This window comes from Diadema antillarum, unplaced genomic scaffold (genome assembly GCF_040938485.1).
Source record: "Diadema antillarum isolate AM-2024a unplaced genomic scaffold, OU_Dant_1.0 seq00001619_RagTag, whole genome shotgun sequence".
Lineage (NCBI taxonomy): Eukaryota > Metazoa > Echinodermata > Echinoidea > Diadematoida > Diadematidae > Diadema > Diadema antillarum.
Window position 1 is genome coordinate 518,985 of NW_027272331.1, and position 18,657 is coordinate 537,641.

Consider the following 18,657-nt stretch of genomic DNA (forward strand, 5'->3'; position numbering starts at 1 on the left):
TGACAAACACACATGCCCTACTCAGACGTTTCCACCATGGCACTCTGATTTGATGCTTCAATCACCCAGTTTACCGACACCTAATAAATTAAGTTTCCATGAGGTGTGATAACCTAATAACGATGCGAGGGGGATGACGGAGTGGGGATGGTGGCACGCATGAGGGCAATAAAGGAGAGAACGAAACAAAAAAAAAATGGAGTCACTGGGTCATACTCTAATCGAAGAGAATGAAGATGTTGGTATGACAGCATGCTGACAAGGAACATTTAGCTCTCCGATTGTTGATAGATACGTGTGTAATAGTATACATACACGCAGCTTTGCAAATTAGGGGGACATTTTTCAGCTGCCACTTGGTCCTGTAGAGGACCCAGCAGTGGGTGAAAATGAGATCGTGGGGAAAGCATGTTGTGTAACCACATCTAATTGTCTATAGCATATAAATAGCCTTGGTTCTAACGAGAGGGAAAATTAGATCCATTGCATTTGGTAATTTGCTCGATCACTAACTTCCATGAATCAAGCAGAGATAGCTGATTAGGGTGACCATCATGGTCTTAAAATTTGACCTCATTTGAAATCATAATCTTTTATAAGAAGCCAATTACAGATATCTTTATCCATGGATTGTATTTTCTTCTTCATCACTATTTATTCATTCCTTTTCATTTTGTTTGTTTGTTTGCTCTTGGTGATTAAATCTGAGTTTATGATGGATCACCTGAAAAAAACTAAGGCAATTTAACAAATAAGACATATATTTGTAATCACAGTAGGAACTTATTATCAAGCATGGAGTGTTTACAACAAACTCTTTGTATCTATGCCATGCTCAGTTCAACTGCAGACTGCTTCCGCAATTTTCTTCAGCTTTTTAGAAGAACTTTGTATGGTATTTTGAACCTTACTCAGTAATCCAGGTATGTACAGTATTTTACCTACTCATTTCTAGGAAGAAAAAAAAAAAACGGCATTATTTTGTTTTTAACATCTTTCCTTCAAAGAATGTGGATTTGATTGAACCATACCATCATGAATTTCAATCAAAGTCCTGGTTATATCTATTTTATCCTCCATTGCATGATTTTGGCCTTAAAGTCACTCACTGTCTCACATCACTGCAAAAAAGTGTGTTTATCTACACATTTACAACAACCAATTGAAGTGACCAATCAGAAAGTGATGTAAGACAAATTAGGCCGCTAACTTCAGACCATTTACATGATGAGAAGTGACTCGAAACTCTTGTAGCAGTAAGCTTGACCAAATGAAACACAGCAAACAGTCTGTCTCATTTTGGGAGATTTAATATTACACCATTCATACAGGGAATATATGTGGCAGTCAATGTAGTTTATGAAAACATTTCTTTTTTTCATTCAGGAACTTCTGGGAGTCATTTGAGAACAACAAAATATTATGCATTTACAAGAATTAGTAGACAGGCATGTCATGGAGGATATTGGTGATGTTATCAAGTCAATAGATTGTGGAGTCAAGAGAACATGTTGTTTTGCAAGTTATAACTGCAGACATTGAATTTATAATGTAGACAACATGGGACTCTCTTTTTCTGCATTTTGTAAACCTGATAAAAATCAGCACAAAACAAGGGAATGGACCAGCAGCAACCTAAAAAATACAGTAGAACCTTGATTATCCAGCCATGTTGGGACTGGCAGGCATCTGGATAATCGATGACCGGATAAGACAGATATGCTCCGATACAATACTTTTTAGCATACCATGCTGGGGCATACACATGTTGTGACCAATTCACTAATATCATGATCATCTGCATGGCACTGTCATATGTTTCATACTTTATAGATTGATACAGAAATAATACAAAATATAAGTGAAATATCCCTTCATGTATTGGTTGTTTGATTGATATTGACCGAAAATGAGATCAATATTGCGACTCGTTGAATATTGCCGCTGTATTGTACTGTAATCACTGCTGTGCGCTCAGTGCCAGTGACGACAAGCATGGCACCAGTCATTGACATAGTCTCAGAATTATTCCGCTGAAATGATTTTAATGTGTCCCGTTGTGTATTCGCACAATACTATTTGTTGAACATGTGTTTGTTTTGAGTGAGATTGGCACTCAAAATACATGAAAACATATTTTTAAAAAAGTGTCAGCAAATCGACATCCGGATAACAAGGAATCTGGATAATAAATGGCTGGATAATAGAAGTCCAAATGTAGGCCCCTACTAATAAGACCAAAAAGGCTATGAATGAAAATTTAAATCACCACATCTTTTCCTATGTTAAGCCCCGGTCACACAGCACTTCACGTCCGAAATCACGTACAAAAAGTTATGAAAATATGGTGGACGTGGTCGTAAGTGGTAATTTTTTTGTCAATTTTGGTTTGGCCGTGCTTTGTACGGGGTATGGCCGTTGGTGGCTGTTCCACTGCTGAAGCACTGCCTAAGCACGGCTAACCACGTCCAGCCACATGTGTGTACGCAGAAAAATCCATTTGTCAGTGATAAGCCTCTAAACACACACTATTTCCTGTGATACCAATGCGTAACACACGTTAGATGACCGTGCTCTGCCGTGACAGACCGCTAAACTTTCGCGTCTTTACCTCGTCTCCCCAAGTTTTAATCACTGCCAGAACACGGATTATCACGTGTGTTTCACGTGTGTTGCACGTCTTTACCACGTGTGCCGCCCGTGGTTGTCCGCGGAATAAAATTTTGAGCAGTTCAAAACTTTTTACCGTGTCCGACGCCGTTCAGATTTTTCCCCGCGTCCTGCCACGTCTAAATATCGACCGTAGCTCGTCTTAAACTCGACAGCAACGCCAACAACATCGTCTCCTTCACGGAGACCACATTGTGACGTGTTTTGGCCGTGATTAAGACGTAAAGCACTGTGTGACCGGGGTTTAAAACCATTATGTGCCCAGACACTCAGCTTCTACTGTCACTTTAAAAACCTTTTTCATCAGCATTCAGCAATCTATCCACACAAACTTGACCTTGTTGTAACATTAGCTAAGCCTACTCAGGTGTAGCAATGTGCCTCAGTCCCACAGGAAGGCCATGGTGACACAGTAGGGATTAAGGAGGATTAGGTCATCTCTATTCGTCGGCAATTAGTTTCCGGACATTTGCGCCAATCGTCGTGAGTGCCACTCGGCAATGAGAGCACATTAAGGGTTGAAAACATATTATATTATATTCCTATAAGCAGTTTGTTTCTTTTGTTTCAACTTTGCACCCTATCGCATGACAGTCAATGAAGGCTGTTTTCACATGTATCGAGAGTGCGTGATTTGAAACACGATTGTAATGACACAACATTAGAATCGTGATTCAAATTATGTATTTTTGCAGTGTGAATGCAAACTGGGAATTAGGGACGGTGGTTTGACTCATAATTCTAATTGTGTTTCAAATGACCATCAGGATTTGTCAGAATTACAGAACGAAATACTGTGGATCGACTATTAAATTGTCTTTTGGGAGGGTGGAGCTTACGGGTGTCTTTCAACCACTTCCACAGAAAAACCAATGCTCCTCAAATACTCGCACTGCAGTCAAAGTCCATGCTACTTACCGCTAAAGAGTCACTGATGGGTACATGGAAGGAAGCCACACCTCCCCTGATCCATGCTCTAAAATTCAAAACTGCAAAATCCGCAAAGCCTCCCTTTACCACGTGTACAGATGATGATTCAGATCATAATCGCAATCGTAATTGTAATTCAGCACTGCAATTACGTTTCCCCGTGAAGACGGCCTCGTGTGCAAACATGTGGAAATCACTGTGCGCCTCGTCATCCCGGAGGAAAGACTTATTCAATAATGACAGATGTAGAGCCAATCCTGGCATGGACAGATGGACATAATCCGACACATTATCAAACGAGCTGCGTGGGCAGGAGAATAACACTCCAGTACGACGACGACTGAAACAGCATCATTCAGAAATAAATGAAATTTCAGCCAGTGTTGCAAAGGAGACAGTTAAAAATGCACACATTAACAGGGATTCCCGGAGCACTCGTGTTTTCACCACCGTTGTTGTTGGTGGCAAAGCTGACCCTGGTTTCATTACCAGCACATTTATATTTAGTCCCACTCTTAGCATTCTGAAGCTCCCCTCCACCGTCGCCTGAAGTCTTATGGCACGTCACCCACACAAACAGTTTACGTAAATAGTAGCCAGTTAGCTCACAAAAATAGCAGGAATTTATAGCTTTCTAATCTTGTTGGTGAGTAGTCGGTAAAGTAGTGTGGGTGGATACACCTAAAACAAAACCACCACCACAAAAAAGGAGGGAAAAAAAGAAGTAAATTTTACTCTTAACCCACACAATGCTAAGGGAATCTTAGGGTTGGCCAAAATGTTTATCCATCAAAATTTAAAATGAATCAATGCATATGTAACACTGTAAAATCACTGTTATACAAATGAACCCATACACCATTATGTTGTACAGGTTTGCAACAGCAATTGTTGCATAAAAGAAAATTAACACTACATTTCTTGAATGCATTTGTTGATTCTAGACATCGATGTATGCATGCTATGCAAACTGATAAACTATAACTTAACATATATGCTCCAATGATTGACACCTGTTATGCTGATTGTACAGAAAATGAATATGTTTTTTGAGGTAAGGTGATAAACATACATTATCTCGAATATTATCATGTGATTTGAAGAATACTCAGCTTTATTTCAGCAGGTATGAAAAAAAAGGATAGAATATACTTTTACAGCCACTTCACTGCACTGCTAATGGATTTATGAATAAACACCAGGAATGGCATATTCTGGCAATAATACACACTGTGGTCCCATCTATGAATATCTGTGGCATTTCTGTATCTTTCAGCTGCACCTTATTTCTTCTGTCTCATAAAAATGAGGGACAGCGGAAAAATTTCATGATGATAATCATGATTCAAACGAATTGGAAGGGGGAATGAAATAACATTCATGGTCCATCTCAGGGCTCATTAAAATGAACTTTCACTGTTTTTGATAACAATATAATCACATCTATGATGTAACGTATAATCAACAAATGTTTCTATTTTGTGCAATGATTTTCTTTGTGCATATGACTTTTTCTTCAACCATGCACTCTTATCATATCCTTTTGCAGCTTACGCTAGAACTCTGCCAGCTGAAGAACCCCCGTGCTATAGTGTTTGTTGGCCGGGGTAAACTGGCCGCTTGCCTTTGTACTCTATTTTTTTTTTCTGCACCCCGAGATGATCTAAAAAAAAATTACACTGGCAATCGCATGAATCCTCATCCAAAGGGCAGTATCTGATGAGCTGCTCTGAGATGCTATACAGGCATACTGGTTCGTTTTATACTGATCGCCATGAATATTACATGAGGCGAGTGGTGGTGAGGCCAAAAGAAAAAAAAAATTGTCATCATGATGTTCCCCATCACCAGTATGCATGTCTTGCGGAGTGTTCTCAAGGTGGTTAAAATGACAGAATTATGAGAGAAAAATCCTAGTGCACTATGAAAGGGATATATAGAAGCTATAATGTGTACACATACGTACACATATTGATATACACAATTACAACTACATACGTACATATAATGTATTCATATGAATACATGAATACATAGATTGAGATATTGATAAATACATGGATAGATATAGATAGAAAATTGCATTGCTTTGAATATCAAATGTTGCATTAGGAACTCACAGTCACAGCCAATAAATTAATAGTTATGTCCATAGCTGTTTTTTTATCTAACATTCAGACAATAGAAGGTAAAACTTCACAGTTCATAGCATTAGAATTTTACCTAAGCCCTTTTTGCACTTCCACAGAATGGACAACTCTGAGCACTCTTGTAACTGTGTGCATTACTACAGCAAATTTTACAGTGACACTTTGTTGCATATTTGATCAACCTACTTTAAATGCCAGATCGCAAATTGGTACATCCCGCCAGAGCGGGGGGTAGAAAGCGGATGCGACGGCTACTCCATGAAATATCAATCGCCCGACATCACGCATTATCATCCCGTGTTTTGTAGACGTAAATAGAACCACCACACACACAAAAAAGGATTATAAAAGTGATATCTCTATCCAATCAGTGAACCAGTGAAATCGCCATGGCAACGGCATATGTGAGAATCATCTCCACAAGCATCATGCTCTGATGGAGCTAGGAAGAGAGTACCATCGGTTGCAACAAAGTGATGGGGGGGGGGGGGGGAGGGGTGATCAAAGTCCTGTACGGATGAAGGGTCTTCCATTGATGGTCATTTTTTTTAAAGCTAATGTATGGCTCCTTTCTGTCGATTTATCCCAGAGCAGTGATTAATTACTTATAATTAGCAGTAGTAGTAGCAATATTAGTATTAGCAGTAGTAGTAGTTGTTGTAGTTGTACAGTGTGTAGTAATAGTAGTAGTAGTGTAGTTGTAGTAGTAGTAGTAGGAGTAGTAGTAGTAGTAGTAGTAGTAGTAGTAATTTCATTATCATTATTAATATTACTATACTAAGTACTACTATTATTATAACTGATTTATGTTTGTATATTACCTTGCAAATCTGATGTATGTTACCTGCATCTTATTACAGTTTATTTATTAATAACATCATCATATCTACAACTTTGCACACCTCTGTGTCATGAACACATGAGGCACTTAAAATTCTACAACTTTGGTCCACTTTTAATAGAAAAAATCCGCTACAAATCGGTGTATAGATTTTATTCTACTCATTTGGACAATACATGGTGTGCAACTTCTGTCAATGTTGTGTAATGCTATAAACTTAAAAAACAAATACGTACGTCATTCTTTGAGTCCAGATTCGCAAATGACAACAAAACAAGTTGAAGGCAATCAAGGTCAGAGGTCAAAGGAGCCAATATATGATTTAGCAAAAAAGTATTCGGATCAATTATGGATGTTATCTTCAAATTTCATCTTTTTCTCATTTTTTTATCTCCCCTCAGAGAAAAAGCATGTAATCTCAGACTGTTTGTTTTGCACGTATCGAGTGTCCATGGCTGACAAAAATACCAAATATGATATTTTTGGTTGCACGGCACTCTATTCGATATGTCTGCTTTCCATTCGAGATAATGGCGCTATAATCTCATAGCGCCGCCGAATGATATGCGGCCGAGCCGTCTCCCGTTTCTGGAATTGTGCCTGATCGAATCTAATCAATTAACTTCACCCACTTTCTGTATCCGTCCCAGAAATAGTGCGAGAAATTCGACGGACCATTTTGCCGGCGGCCGCGCTCGTGTGCACTCACGAGCGAGATATGGCAAACACGACCCAGTCTGCACCGACCAAGTTGAAGGGCTTGCAGAATTCAAAGGAGCAAAAGGGGGCTGGGAATCTCCAATGAGGCGAAGTCAGACAACACAAAACTTTAACGTCAGTCGATCTATTGATCTATGGCATACATCCCAACGGGAAGAGACAAGAAAGGTGTCTAGACAACCTATGAAAAGGACAATAAGACATAGTAGGACATATCTCAACCTTTCTTTGTTAATAGTACATAGGCACATACATTCTATATCTTTATGGTGCAGGTTAAAAGATTCCTTCCTAGTTTGAATGTCATTTCATCGTTACTGCAAATGCAAATCTATTTCATAGCCTAATACCATTGAGTAAGTGCAATCAACAGAGAATAAATAGTACAAAAATACATAACTAAATCAAAAACAAACAAACAAATGTACAAAACTTGACAGGTGAATTTAATTGAATAAAACTGACTGGAAATCAATGTGCAGAATTGCTAGTGCAGGAGTACAGCTCACAGAATGGAGAGACTTGGTTTTTCTCTGTCCAAAGGACCAGCATTAAAGAAAAAATTGCAACCTTCAATGTTACAAGTCTAGCGACACATTAACATTTTCCTCACGCAGCATAACAAAATGAGAGAGAGAGGAAAAAAAGGTTCACTGCACATCATATATTATGAGATCCAGAGAAACAAAAAGGCTGTAGGAGAGAAAATTGAACTGTCTCTGTTATTGAGTGATCTGGACGTTGAGGGAGAAAGATCCACTGCCCACTAAAATACCAGTGCAGCTAGACAAATAGTGACTGGGGCCAAATCAATGCTGGGGCAAACAGAGGAAAAAAAAAACCCACTAGTTCCTTGAGAATGAAGAGTGTGATTGGCACTGGTATGACAAATAGGGACAATAAAGAATGGTGTGAATGCAACCAGCCAGGATCTACACTGGGGTGCAGATACAATGATGATAATATTACGATTCATATTGGTTCAAATTTTCTACTGAACTAAACCCCATCTTTTCTAGACCAAACTGTGCCACATATGAATCTAACAAGAGCTTACATGATCTCTATGACAACGGAATAAAATACTGAGGATTGCAAAGTTGCAGTTAAACATAAAACCGCTTGTGCATCTGACTTGAAATTTGATTAATATATGATATGATTTTCTAACCAAAAATGCATGTACATATTTTTGTATCCATGACAAAACTCTGATTCTTATTAGGTGCTTTGCAGAAACCTTGAATGAATTTGAATTGAATGGAATTGAATTTAACTGAGTGGATGAATAGTTAGAATAGTTTTCTTCCATATTCACATCAGTGTATTTCCCTGCATTGCCATGCATTGGAATGGGCATCACACATCCTGTCTAAACATTACTGCATCTAACGCACGCATCAGTAGAATGCTTGATTGCGGCGACGATGCTTGGCGGGTTATCGCAATGTATTTAAAACAAGAGGAGGTGCTAGCCATACAGCATCATTTTTTCGTTGATAAGAGCCATGCCGCTATTAACGGTATGAGCTTTCGGCATAATGGATTGATGGGCGAAAAGCCTTGCATTACCATTGCTCTTATTTGATTGCAGGCTGTAGTACTTTTGTGTCGCTTGCCTGTTTATTATGAGAGGTTTGCCAGTGAACTGCAATGATGTGATCAAGAATCTGGAGTACTAAATTATGTACAGTATAATACAAAGTAACATCAAATATATAATACTTCGATCTACGCTGCATTGCAACGCAATCTCAAACATTTATTTAGAAGGCACTAATAGATTGGTTTGCCCACACAGATTCACCTCTCAAGTGCACCTTCAAAACAATGATTACATGTACCTGGCAGCCTTGGAAGCCTTTGGAATTGCAGTTCTAAACCCTTTTCCAGTTTCTCCCTTTTGTTTTGTTTTATTCCTTTATGTTAATGTTTCTTTCTTTTTTTGCTGGCAACATACCGAAAAGGTCTACCAAGAAACTTGTTTAGCTGAAGTGATTTTCCATGAGAACAAATTGTTTGTTTATTAGGGACTTCTAAAGGGACTTCTCTGTTTAGTATAGTGGGTAGGTTAAACGTTACATGATGATCTATCGTGCCCTAGCTGTAGTGTTTTCTAGACTAACAATCGGCATAAAATTCACTCTCGCACCCATGCTCGATGGACACTGCTATGGCCCGATTTGTAATCTGTCTTATTGCGATACTGTTTGCGTACCTTTTTTCTTGACTAATATTTGATATTTTATTGTTATGCAACTGAAATGGTGTTATTACAGCATCATTTTCACACGTTTCTTTTTCTATGCATTTGGGTCTACCGTGTATTTTAGCAATAACTTACCAACAATATTGCAATAATCTCAAGTTTCTGAATGCATATGGAAACTATGCTTTAGCTCTAGAATCAGACAAACTCTTTGAATGCCAAAGATATCATATTTGTGTACAATGTCAATAGCATCTTCATGTGGTGGTCCAACAAGGGTTAATCTTGATGACATTATTCCCTCCCTGAAGTATATACAAAATTTTGCTTATCATTTGTATATGAATAGTCAATTGATGACCAGTTCCTCCACCTGTATACCTGAACCTGTTCCATACTGAGCTCTGAAATCTCCATAGACTTAATACACAAGCCACTAGGTTCCTGTTTGAAACAGGCGAAGATACCATGACACGTATGTATGTATGTATGTATGTATGTATGTATGTATGTATGTAGTCATACCTATTCCTTTTGACTAATTTTGTTTAGATTTTGATGTGAAAATTGTTGATTTTGTGAGAATAATTAAACACTATTCTGCACAAGTAAAGCTATAAAACAAAGTGAAACTGAAAAAAATATACCACCCCAGAAATGAGGATGAGCCTGAATGAATGCAAACGACCCTCCACAAATCACTTCTGAGCACTCTCTTCTGATGATGCCCAGCTCTCAATTTTCCTTGTCAGCTGGTGCAAAATCTGTGGATTTCATACGAGCCGAAGACTAATTACCCTCCCTTATTACCCCCACTCACCTCAGTCCACCAACCAGACAGGAGATGACTTAAACAGACCTGAAAAACCTCGATTCCGAGTCTCATATCCCACGAGTGAGCTGGCCATGGAGCTCCCCTAGCTCCCACGAAAAAAAAACCTCCACATGCCCAGAACGGCGGTGTATCGTTGTCGCCGCACGATTGCCAATGATCCTGGCATGCAATTTCAGGAGGCGTAGATTCTCATTAACTTATAGCTCCCTCGTTTGCAAGTTATGCGAGCAAATTAAGACGTAAGCTGGGCGATGACAGATACTCTCCTGTGAAGCCACAGAGATGCACTGGGGAGTCTTTTACCTCGTCTTATGTATTCCTTTTTATCAAAAGAGCAATCCACCATTTGATTTTCCTCCTTGTTTGAAAAATGCCTTGAGATTGATATTTCAGCTGTTAGAGTGGCAGGCTTAAACCCAATTTTGCCTGGCTTTTCACAAACATGCTATTAAAGGGTAACAAATATATCCATGTTAGCTTTCCACCTCGGCACTATGCAAGTTGTTGGCTTTGCTCTATCAGGCAGAAGCAATTTTCATCATCAAGCAGTAATAATCACTCTCCAAAGAAAGTCAGTTTCCATGGCAACTCCATGAATTGAGCATAATCACTGAAATTCTACCACCGAGCTTGTTGTCCAACACTCGTTTTGTAGTCATTTTTGTTTTTTTATACTGCAATGGTTTTTATGTGACTAAAAGAGCCAAACAGCATTGACACAGACCTTCATTATTGGCAGTTTTCAGTCATATTGCCCACGAGTTTGTGCATAAATCACGTCTGTCATCATGAACTGATCGAGGCAACAGCCACAGCGGTGGGCTACAAGACGACCCAGAAATATGACGGCATAAATTGCCGGAGTGCAGAGCAACCAGCACGCTATCTCTCGAAAGATAGCAACACTTTGTCCTGATTTCAGCAGCGATTATCTCTTGCAACCTCGCGGCGACGCGTGACTTTCTCCTCTCGCAAATCACACGAAAAGAGCAGTGCACATGCACGATGTGCTAAATAGGTAGTTAATGAGGTGGATAATTGCACTGCTCCAGCCAAGATGATGTTTTTCCTTCCATGGCTTCGGCAAAGCACGGCACAATCACGCTTACTCTTGCAACACTTTCTCCTTCACTTCGCTCCACAACTCACGGTGTTATAGTTCTGCGAGAAAGCACGTATCGCGAGCTAATTTTCCACCGAGCGCGAGGAGATGTTGTCTGGTTGCGTCCTCGCTGGGAAAAAAAGCGTCGCCGCTATCTGTGCATTGATGCACATCCTGCACAACATCTTCCCCTCTGGTGCCAGAGTGCGTGGGAGAGAAAGTGGGAGACAGCGTTGTGGGGAAAAAGTCTTCAAGGTGCGTGCGTTTGATCATGGGCATGCCTGAATGTAGTGGATGTACCGTCGTACAGAGAGAGGCTGCCGCACCAGCAGAGCGTTGGTGATGCTTCGCGTAGCTCTATCACATGCATCAATAGAGTGGAGAGGGAACAGAGAAAGAGAAGAGAGGGAGAGAAAAAGAGAGAATGGGGGGGGGGGGGGAGACTACCAGCGGAACGGTGTGCTGACTGCCATCATCTGCTCATTGGCTGTCGCAGGTACAGTGCAATCCTCCCGCTCTGCTGCATCCTGCTGCTCAGTACTCATGGTCTCTGCATCTCTCCCTCCCTCTCTCTTCTTTCTCCTCCATCTCCTCCTCCTCCTCCTCCTCCTCCTCTTCGCTCCCTCTATCTCTCTCTTCATCTATCTATCTTTCTATCTCCCATCCTCCCCCTGGCCTGGTTAATATCAAAAGTGCTGTGCATGAGCATGGCTAGGTGCTGTAATAGTCATAACGAACTCATCTCATTTCAACAGGAGGGACCGATGAATCTGGAGGAGGAGGAGGAGGAGGGGGTCGGTTTGGGCTTTGGAGTGGGTCTTGGGGGTTTATGGGAGTGATGGGAAATGAAGTATGAGAGAGAGAGGGTGAAGTGGGTGGGAGGGGGTAAGTGAAGGAAATAATTTGGTATAAGGAAGGTGGGGGTGTGGGGTGTAAGAAAGATGAGTACAAATGGGGAGCAGGGTGGCAGGCAGGGAGAGGGAAGGGGGGATGGGTGGAAGAGGGGATTACAAGATGGAGGTAGAGAAAAGACGTGAAGTTTGGGTGCAGGGGTGGAGCCCTGGAGTAGAAATAGGGAATGAAGCTATGAAGGAAAAGAGGCAAGGATATGGGTGTGGAAGGGTTAAAATAAGTTATGGAAGGGGTTAATGGGATGTGGAGAAGGGTAGAAGTGATCAGGTGCAGGGGGGCTAGGAATGTAAAGTGAGACAGGGGAAAGTGAATATGGTGCTACAGAGGGGGTGGAAATGGGTTAAGACAGGAGAGTTTAGGCAAGTTGCATTAGAAAAGAGGGTTAGGTAGAGAAGGTATAAATGGGGTTTGGCATTGGGAAAGTGATCATGTGTTGCTGGAGGGGGGGGGGTGTAGGTTTGGGGTGGGATGTTGATTATGGGGTTGCTAGGACAAGAATGGGGGAAAAGAGAGGGAGTGGTGGTTTGGAGTGAGGAAATTGAGAAGGGATGAATAAAGTGTAACAGTCTATGAAAAGATGGAACTAGGATTAAATGGGAGTGGAGTAGGAATACTGTAAAGTGGTGGGTATAGGATTGTGAGAGCTCTGGAAGAGGGGTTTAAAATTAAGGTGTGAGAGATTTAGACGAGGGGTGTAGTCTATGGGTGTAAGAGGTGTTGGGGAGGAGTGTAACATATTGGTGTAAGAGAGGGGAGAAGTTATGTGGGTGTAGAGAAGGGGAATGAATGAGCGTTGCAGGAAAGATGGGTGCGGATTCAATTTCCAACCTCTTCTCATCCTCTCTACCAGGGAATCAATATCACGTTTCCATAAAAACAAGCCCACAAGCCCTGGCAAATTGCTACTAACAGAGAGGGGTCTAGGCAGATCATGACGTCATTATGCGTGATGTGGTTTCAATTCGGTTTCGGTGTTTCTTACCAAGACTGCTGGAAAATTCTTCCAACAACAGCTGAATTCTCTATTAAAAGATCTTTCAGCACATTCTTTCTGTAATTCTGTTTTGTTTTGTTTTTTACTCACTTGCAGCTACATGCATCAGGTTGAATATTGCAGCTATTACCTAATTGTTTAGTTGCTACACATATTTACTTTTTAAGAATGCTTGAATGACTTTTGTTTTCCCTTTAAATTCTCTGATATGTTTTCACATACAGTACAGTGTATATTCTCTGAGCTGCATCCATCATACAATTGCGAGTATATATACATGGCCTGCCACACAGTTTAAATGGCAGAGTTTCTGCATTTTTGAAATACATTTTAACTATGGATGTACCATGATTCACAGCATAGAAGCCAGTCACCAGACACCTTTACTTTTATTTTTGCATTTATTTCGTTTTCGGGGGGGGGGTGGGGGGGGCATCATAATGAAATGAGTATCAAATTCTGCAAATCCATATGAGGTGACATTTGACTAATTGCAAGCTCCAGTGCGATTTGCAAAAGCGTAATCAAGATCTGGGAAGCGCATTCGTCGCTTCACTGCCAGGATCGACACGGTGTCCTCCCTCAATAACACCACAAAGTTATTCTGTGTCTTTTGATCCCTGCTATTTCCTGATGGGATTCTACTGCATCAAACTAACCATCAGGTGCTTGACAGGTGTTGATGCATGCTATATTTGGTGTAATGTACAGGATCGACACGGTGTCCTCCCTCAATAACACCACAAAGTTATTCTGTGTCTTTTGATCCCTGCTATTTCCTGATGGGATTCTACTGCATCAAACTAACCATCAGGTGCTTGACAGGTGTTGATGCATGCTATATTTGGTGTAATGTACAGGATCGACACGGTGCCCTCCCTCAATAACACCACAAAGTTATTCTGTGTCTTTTGATCCCTGCTATTTCCTGATGGGATTCTACTGCATCAAACTAACCATCAGGTGCTTGACAGGTGTTGATGCATGCTATATTTGGTGTAATGTACAGGATCGACACGGTGTCCTCCCTCAATAACACCACAAAGTTATTCTGTGTCTTTTGATCCCTGCTATTTCCTGATGGGATTCTACTGCATCAAACTAACCATCAGGTGCTTGACAGGTGTTGATGCATGCTACACTTGGTGTAATGTGCAGGATCGACACGGTGTCCTCCCTCAATAATACCTCAAAGTATATTCTGTGTCTCTATATCTCTGCCATTTCCTGATAGGATTCTACTGCTTCAATCTAACCATCAGGTGCTTGACAGGTGTTGTTTCTGACTAGAAACTGGTGTTATGTGCGACTCGCTGACACACAAATATGTGCCATGTAGTAGAAAGTGTTCACATTAAAAAAAAAATAGATGTGCGTGTAAAATGCTAATTGCATCGAATGTATTTTAGTGCATTTGATGTTTGTTGTGATTATTGTAGAAATTGTTTTCTTTTCTCAGGGGATGCACTATGTAGTCTACACCACATTTACCCATTGAGGACGGACTAATTTTGCTACAACACGCATTTTCCATAGACACCTGCCCGAGTATACTCGGGACTCGTCCTCAACGGGTTAAGAATACATTGAATGCCAATGTGGATAAAGTGGATACCAAATTCTACTCATTAACCCAAAATCATTGCCTAATGTGACATCCATGTTTAGTCCATGGGCCAAGACCCGAAAAATGGGTTGTTGGTACCATCTGAGGTGGCACAACCTTTTTGGTGTCAGTTTGTTTGTCGGGCATAGATATGCTTATCAAGCTATGATAGCATTTCCAAATGAGTAGCTTAGTCATAATAAATGACTTTTTAACCAATTTGGTCTCGTTTTTATATCCCTATACTTCTGAATCCAAACTAACCGCTATACAAAGAAGAGCACTGTCTTCTGTATGTCCACAGGTGTTCTGTTGTAAACGCGGTGCGCTTAGTCTTTATTCAAGGCAGCGAAGGGAATATCCAAAGGGTTATGATGTCCACAGCTGTCACACGGTGCGCTTAGTCTTTATCTAGACCAATGTACCGTTATCATATCTAAAGTTCCTCATAAAAGGGATTATCTATACTGTTTTTAGACTACCCTATCAACAAATACATCGGTTTTAAACAAAAATCACTCTGTTCATTTACAGTATTATTCATCATAATGTATCGTAGTGTACCGGTACATTGTTTTTGCATTATCTTATATTGTTGGATGGAAATAAAGCGACATTTGCGTGGTATTAGCGTTTTCACCGTAGCGTTTTCGCCGGAAAATGATAAATAATTGAAAAATACGATAAAATTTATGAGGAATTGCTTTTGTTGTTGTTGTTGCTTTTAGATAAAAGGATATACACTGTATCATGCGCTTTGGATATTCCCTTCGCCGTCTAGAATAAAGACTAAGCGCTGTGGACATCATAACCTTTGGATATTCCCTTCGCTGCCTTGAATAAAGACTAAGCGCACCGCGTTTACAACAGAACACCTGTGAACACACCATAGAGCTGCATTTTACAGCTCTATGGTACATACAGAAGACAGTGCTCTTCTTTGTATAGCGGTTAGTTTCGATTCAGAAGCATAGGGATATAACAACGAGACCAAATTGGTTAAAAATTCATTTATTATGACTAAGCTACTCATTTGGAAATGCTATCATAGCTTGATAAGCATATCTATGCCCGACAAACAAAATGACACCAAAAAGGTTTTGCCACCTCAGATGGTACCAACATCTGGCCTGGCCCATGGACTAGTTGTTTTCCACATCACACAAACAGAATATTTAGTTTTTCATAGTTTGATCTTTCTATCACACAGATGAAACATTGAGAACTCTACAAGAGTATATGTGACCCGCTACAACAAAAAGGTCCTAAAGTTGCGCATGGTCGAAGCCGTGAAAATCGAGTTTGAAGTCAGAGCATTAAAATTGGTCAAAATTTACGATTTTCTGATTTTGATATATTATTGGAGTCTAACATGTCTTCTATCATCTGTTGAAATTTTGAAGCAAAATGATCAAAGGAAAGATTAAAAATAGCGTTTTTCTGAGCCATGTTTTTTGCCGTTTCAACGAAGCAGAAACTGGTTCGAAAATTTGGATTGAGCACCACAGATAGGCCCCGCCCCTAACAACGACCAGAGTGATCTCATTGGTCAGTTTGCTGCTTGCTGCTAACCGAAGCGTGAAGCTCGCACACTGCCCAGTCGACTGGTGTGTGCGGGCGGGGTGCGCTATGCTCAGCCGCTTCTCACATCCTGGTCACTGATTGGTTGGTGAGGAGACCGCCGACGCTGATGTGCTTCAATGAACTCTTCGGGGGTTGCTAGGGCTTACCTTCTGTTGTCCAGAGTTGAAAACTCGCTTGCGTGTCCCTTGATCGCGATTGCGTCGAAAGGAAGACTTTTAGGGCGCTTTTCTCGAAACATTGATTTTCCAGACGTCTCGACATGCTCTCTTTTAAACATCGATATCTCCGCAGCCGATTATTTTTATAAAATGTGTTGTATATCAATTTAAAGCAGAAAGATTAGGGGATTATATCATGCAATTTTCAAATAATCGACCTCGCCCGACTTAAGGATCATTTTGTTGTAGCGGGTCACATATGAACAGTCTGGCATCTTAAATCCACCAAACCCTGTTTGAAAAGAAAAATAGTTCTGATACAACCTACAGTAATGAAAATATGCATGCTAACATAAGGAAAATATTTATCAAATCTACTACATGTATCTACCAGCTGCAATCTGAAATGGTCAAACCCTTTATTATGGCAATGTGACAGAAAAAAAAAAACCAAAAAAAACGTTTATCAGCTTGTTGTTGATATATGCCACTTCGCTGGTTATTTTTACAAGGCATTTTTATGTGATTGATGAGTAATCATGATTTGTCATTGCTAGATGATGAATTGGCTGCTATCTTATTTTAAAGGTCAATGTATTCGTGCCTCGCCTGCCTATGAAATGTGCACTGCATGTACACATGACATAAAAGACCAAATGAAGCAAAACAGCAGAAGTTATAATTTCCATCAGTACAGCTCTTATCAATTGAAAGGAATATTTCATGTCACCTGAAAACTAAATGCTGTACAGAATGATTTAACAAATAACAATATCAACCTTTACAATAACAACAACAAAGTGTTCATATTCATCCAGAGTAGTGCCTTCATTATGCACACTTTTTTTTCTTCCACGTGGCGCTATATTATCCCAGAGGAATGCTAGGTACACATATAAAAGAGGGACATTATGATTATGACACTGTGTTTAAACACATCATGTTTAAGACTTTGTGTCCAAAGACACCATGTTGGATTTGAATCCAGGACCTCATGTGTAAGAGTCTATGGGTTGTCCACTGGATCACAGTGGTTCTCCTATGCAACTAGATAACACCTGACTGAGATTTTAATGAAGGATGAAGGGCTCGTTTATTTTCATTTGTCTAATTTTCAGCATCTTTTATGGAACATCAAGGAATTCTCATTTCAGTCTGATTAAATTTAAAGAGTTGTCCTTTTAAGAGTTCATTTTGATCTTATGCAGGCTGCAAATCTTGACTTTAGAAACTATAGTAGGGAAGGTACCCTTAGTATGTTTCTCCTATTCCTGATACACACTGTGACTGCACACCATATGTGACAGTGCACCTCAAAACAAACACAAAGTCGCCAGACATGAATTTTTAGTTAAGACCATATTCTGAAAGAGCAGACTTTACGCTTTAAAATGATGTATAACTCAAATCAAATGGACTCTCCTAACCTATCTAAATATTGGAAAGAAAGCACAAACTCAGGAAAAGTGTGAACTGAGAAAAGAGGCTCTGAAGTACAATGTCTATTCAAGCGCTTAATCTTTAACAAACCGTGCTGGCTGTGCGATGAATTGGACAAAAAACAGGAAGTAAACCACCAGAGTAACAACAATGAAGGGATTATTAGATTAAACTGAAATTAAGCATGCCTCATTAACACATTCTGTCCATAATTAATGCCAACTTTCAAAGCAGTAGCACTATCCTTTCAAAAGTTATTAGAGTTGAAAGTGAAGAGTGTGGACAAGGTTTTTCAGAAATGAAAAAGGGATTCTAAAGACACACCTAATGACACTGTTCTACCAAAAATGTTCAAGATAAACTACTAAAAAAACACACTTTCCTGCCCGTTTTATGATACCAAATTTTAGCATAATGTTAAAGAAGACCCGCTCTTTCAAGAAAATATGAAAAAGTCGAGTTCGGCTAGGTTGACCCATTTCACTTATTTTCAGTCCTCACGCAAA

The 18,657-nt window shown here is 40.0% G+C and overlaps 1 protein-coding gene across 2 annotated transcripts in view; it reads right to left on the reverse strand.

Moving 5' to 3' along the window:
- The window catches only part of LOC139711151 (potassium voltage-gated channel subfamily KQT member 1-like), a 321,837-nt gene that overhangs the window by 181,232 nt on the left and 121,948 nt on the right, over positions 1-18,657 (reverse strand). Inside the window, exon 1 of one of the 2 annotated variants that reach the window (XM_071623069.1) lies at positions 10,341-11,731. The exons of the other annotated variant lie outside the window; for it this stretch is intronic. The gene's annotated coding sequence lies outside the window, so the exon portion shown is untranslated. Of the gene's footprint in view, positions 1-10,340; positions 11,732-18,657 lie in introns of those variants that run through there. 2 annotated transcript variants of the gene reach the window in all.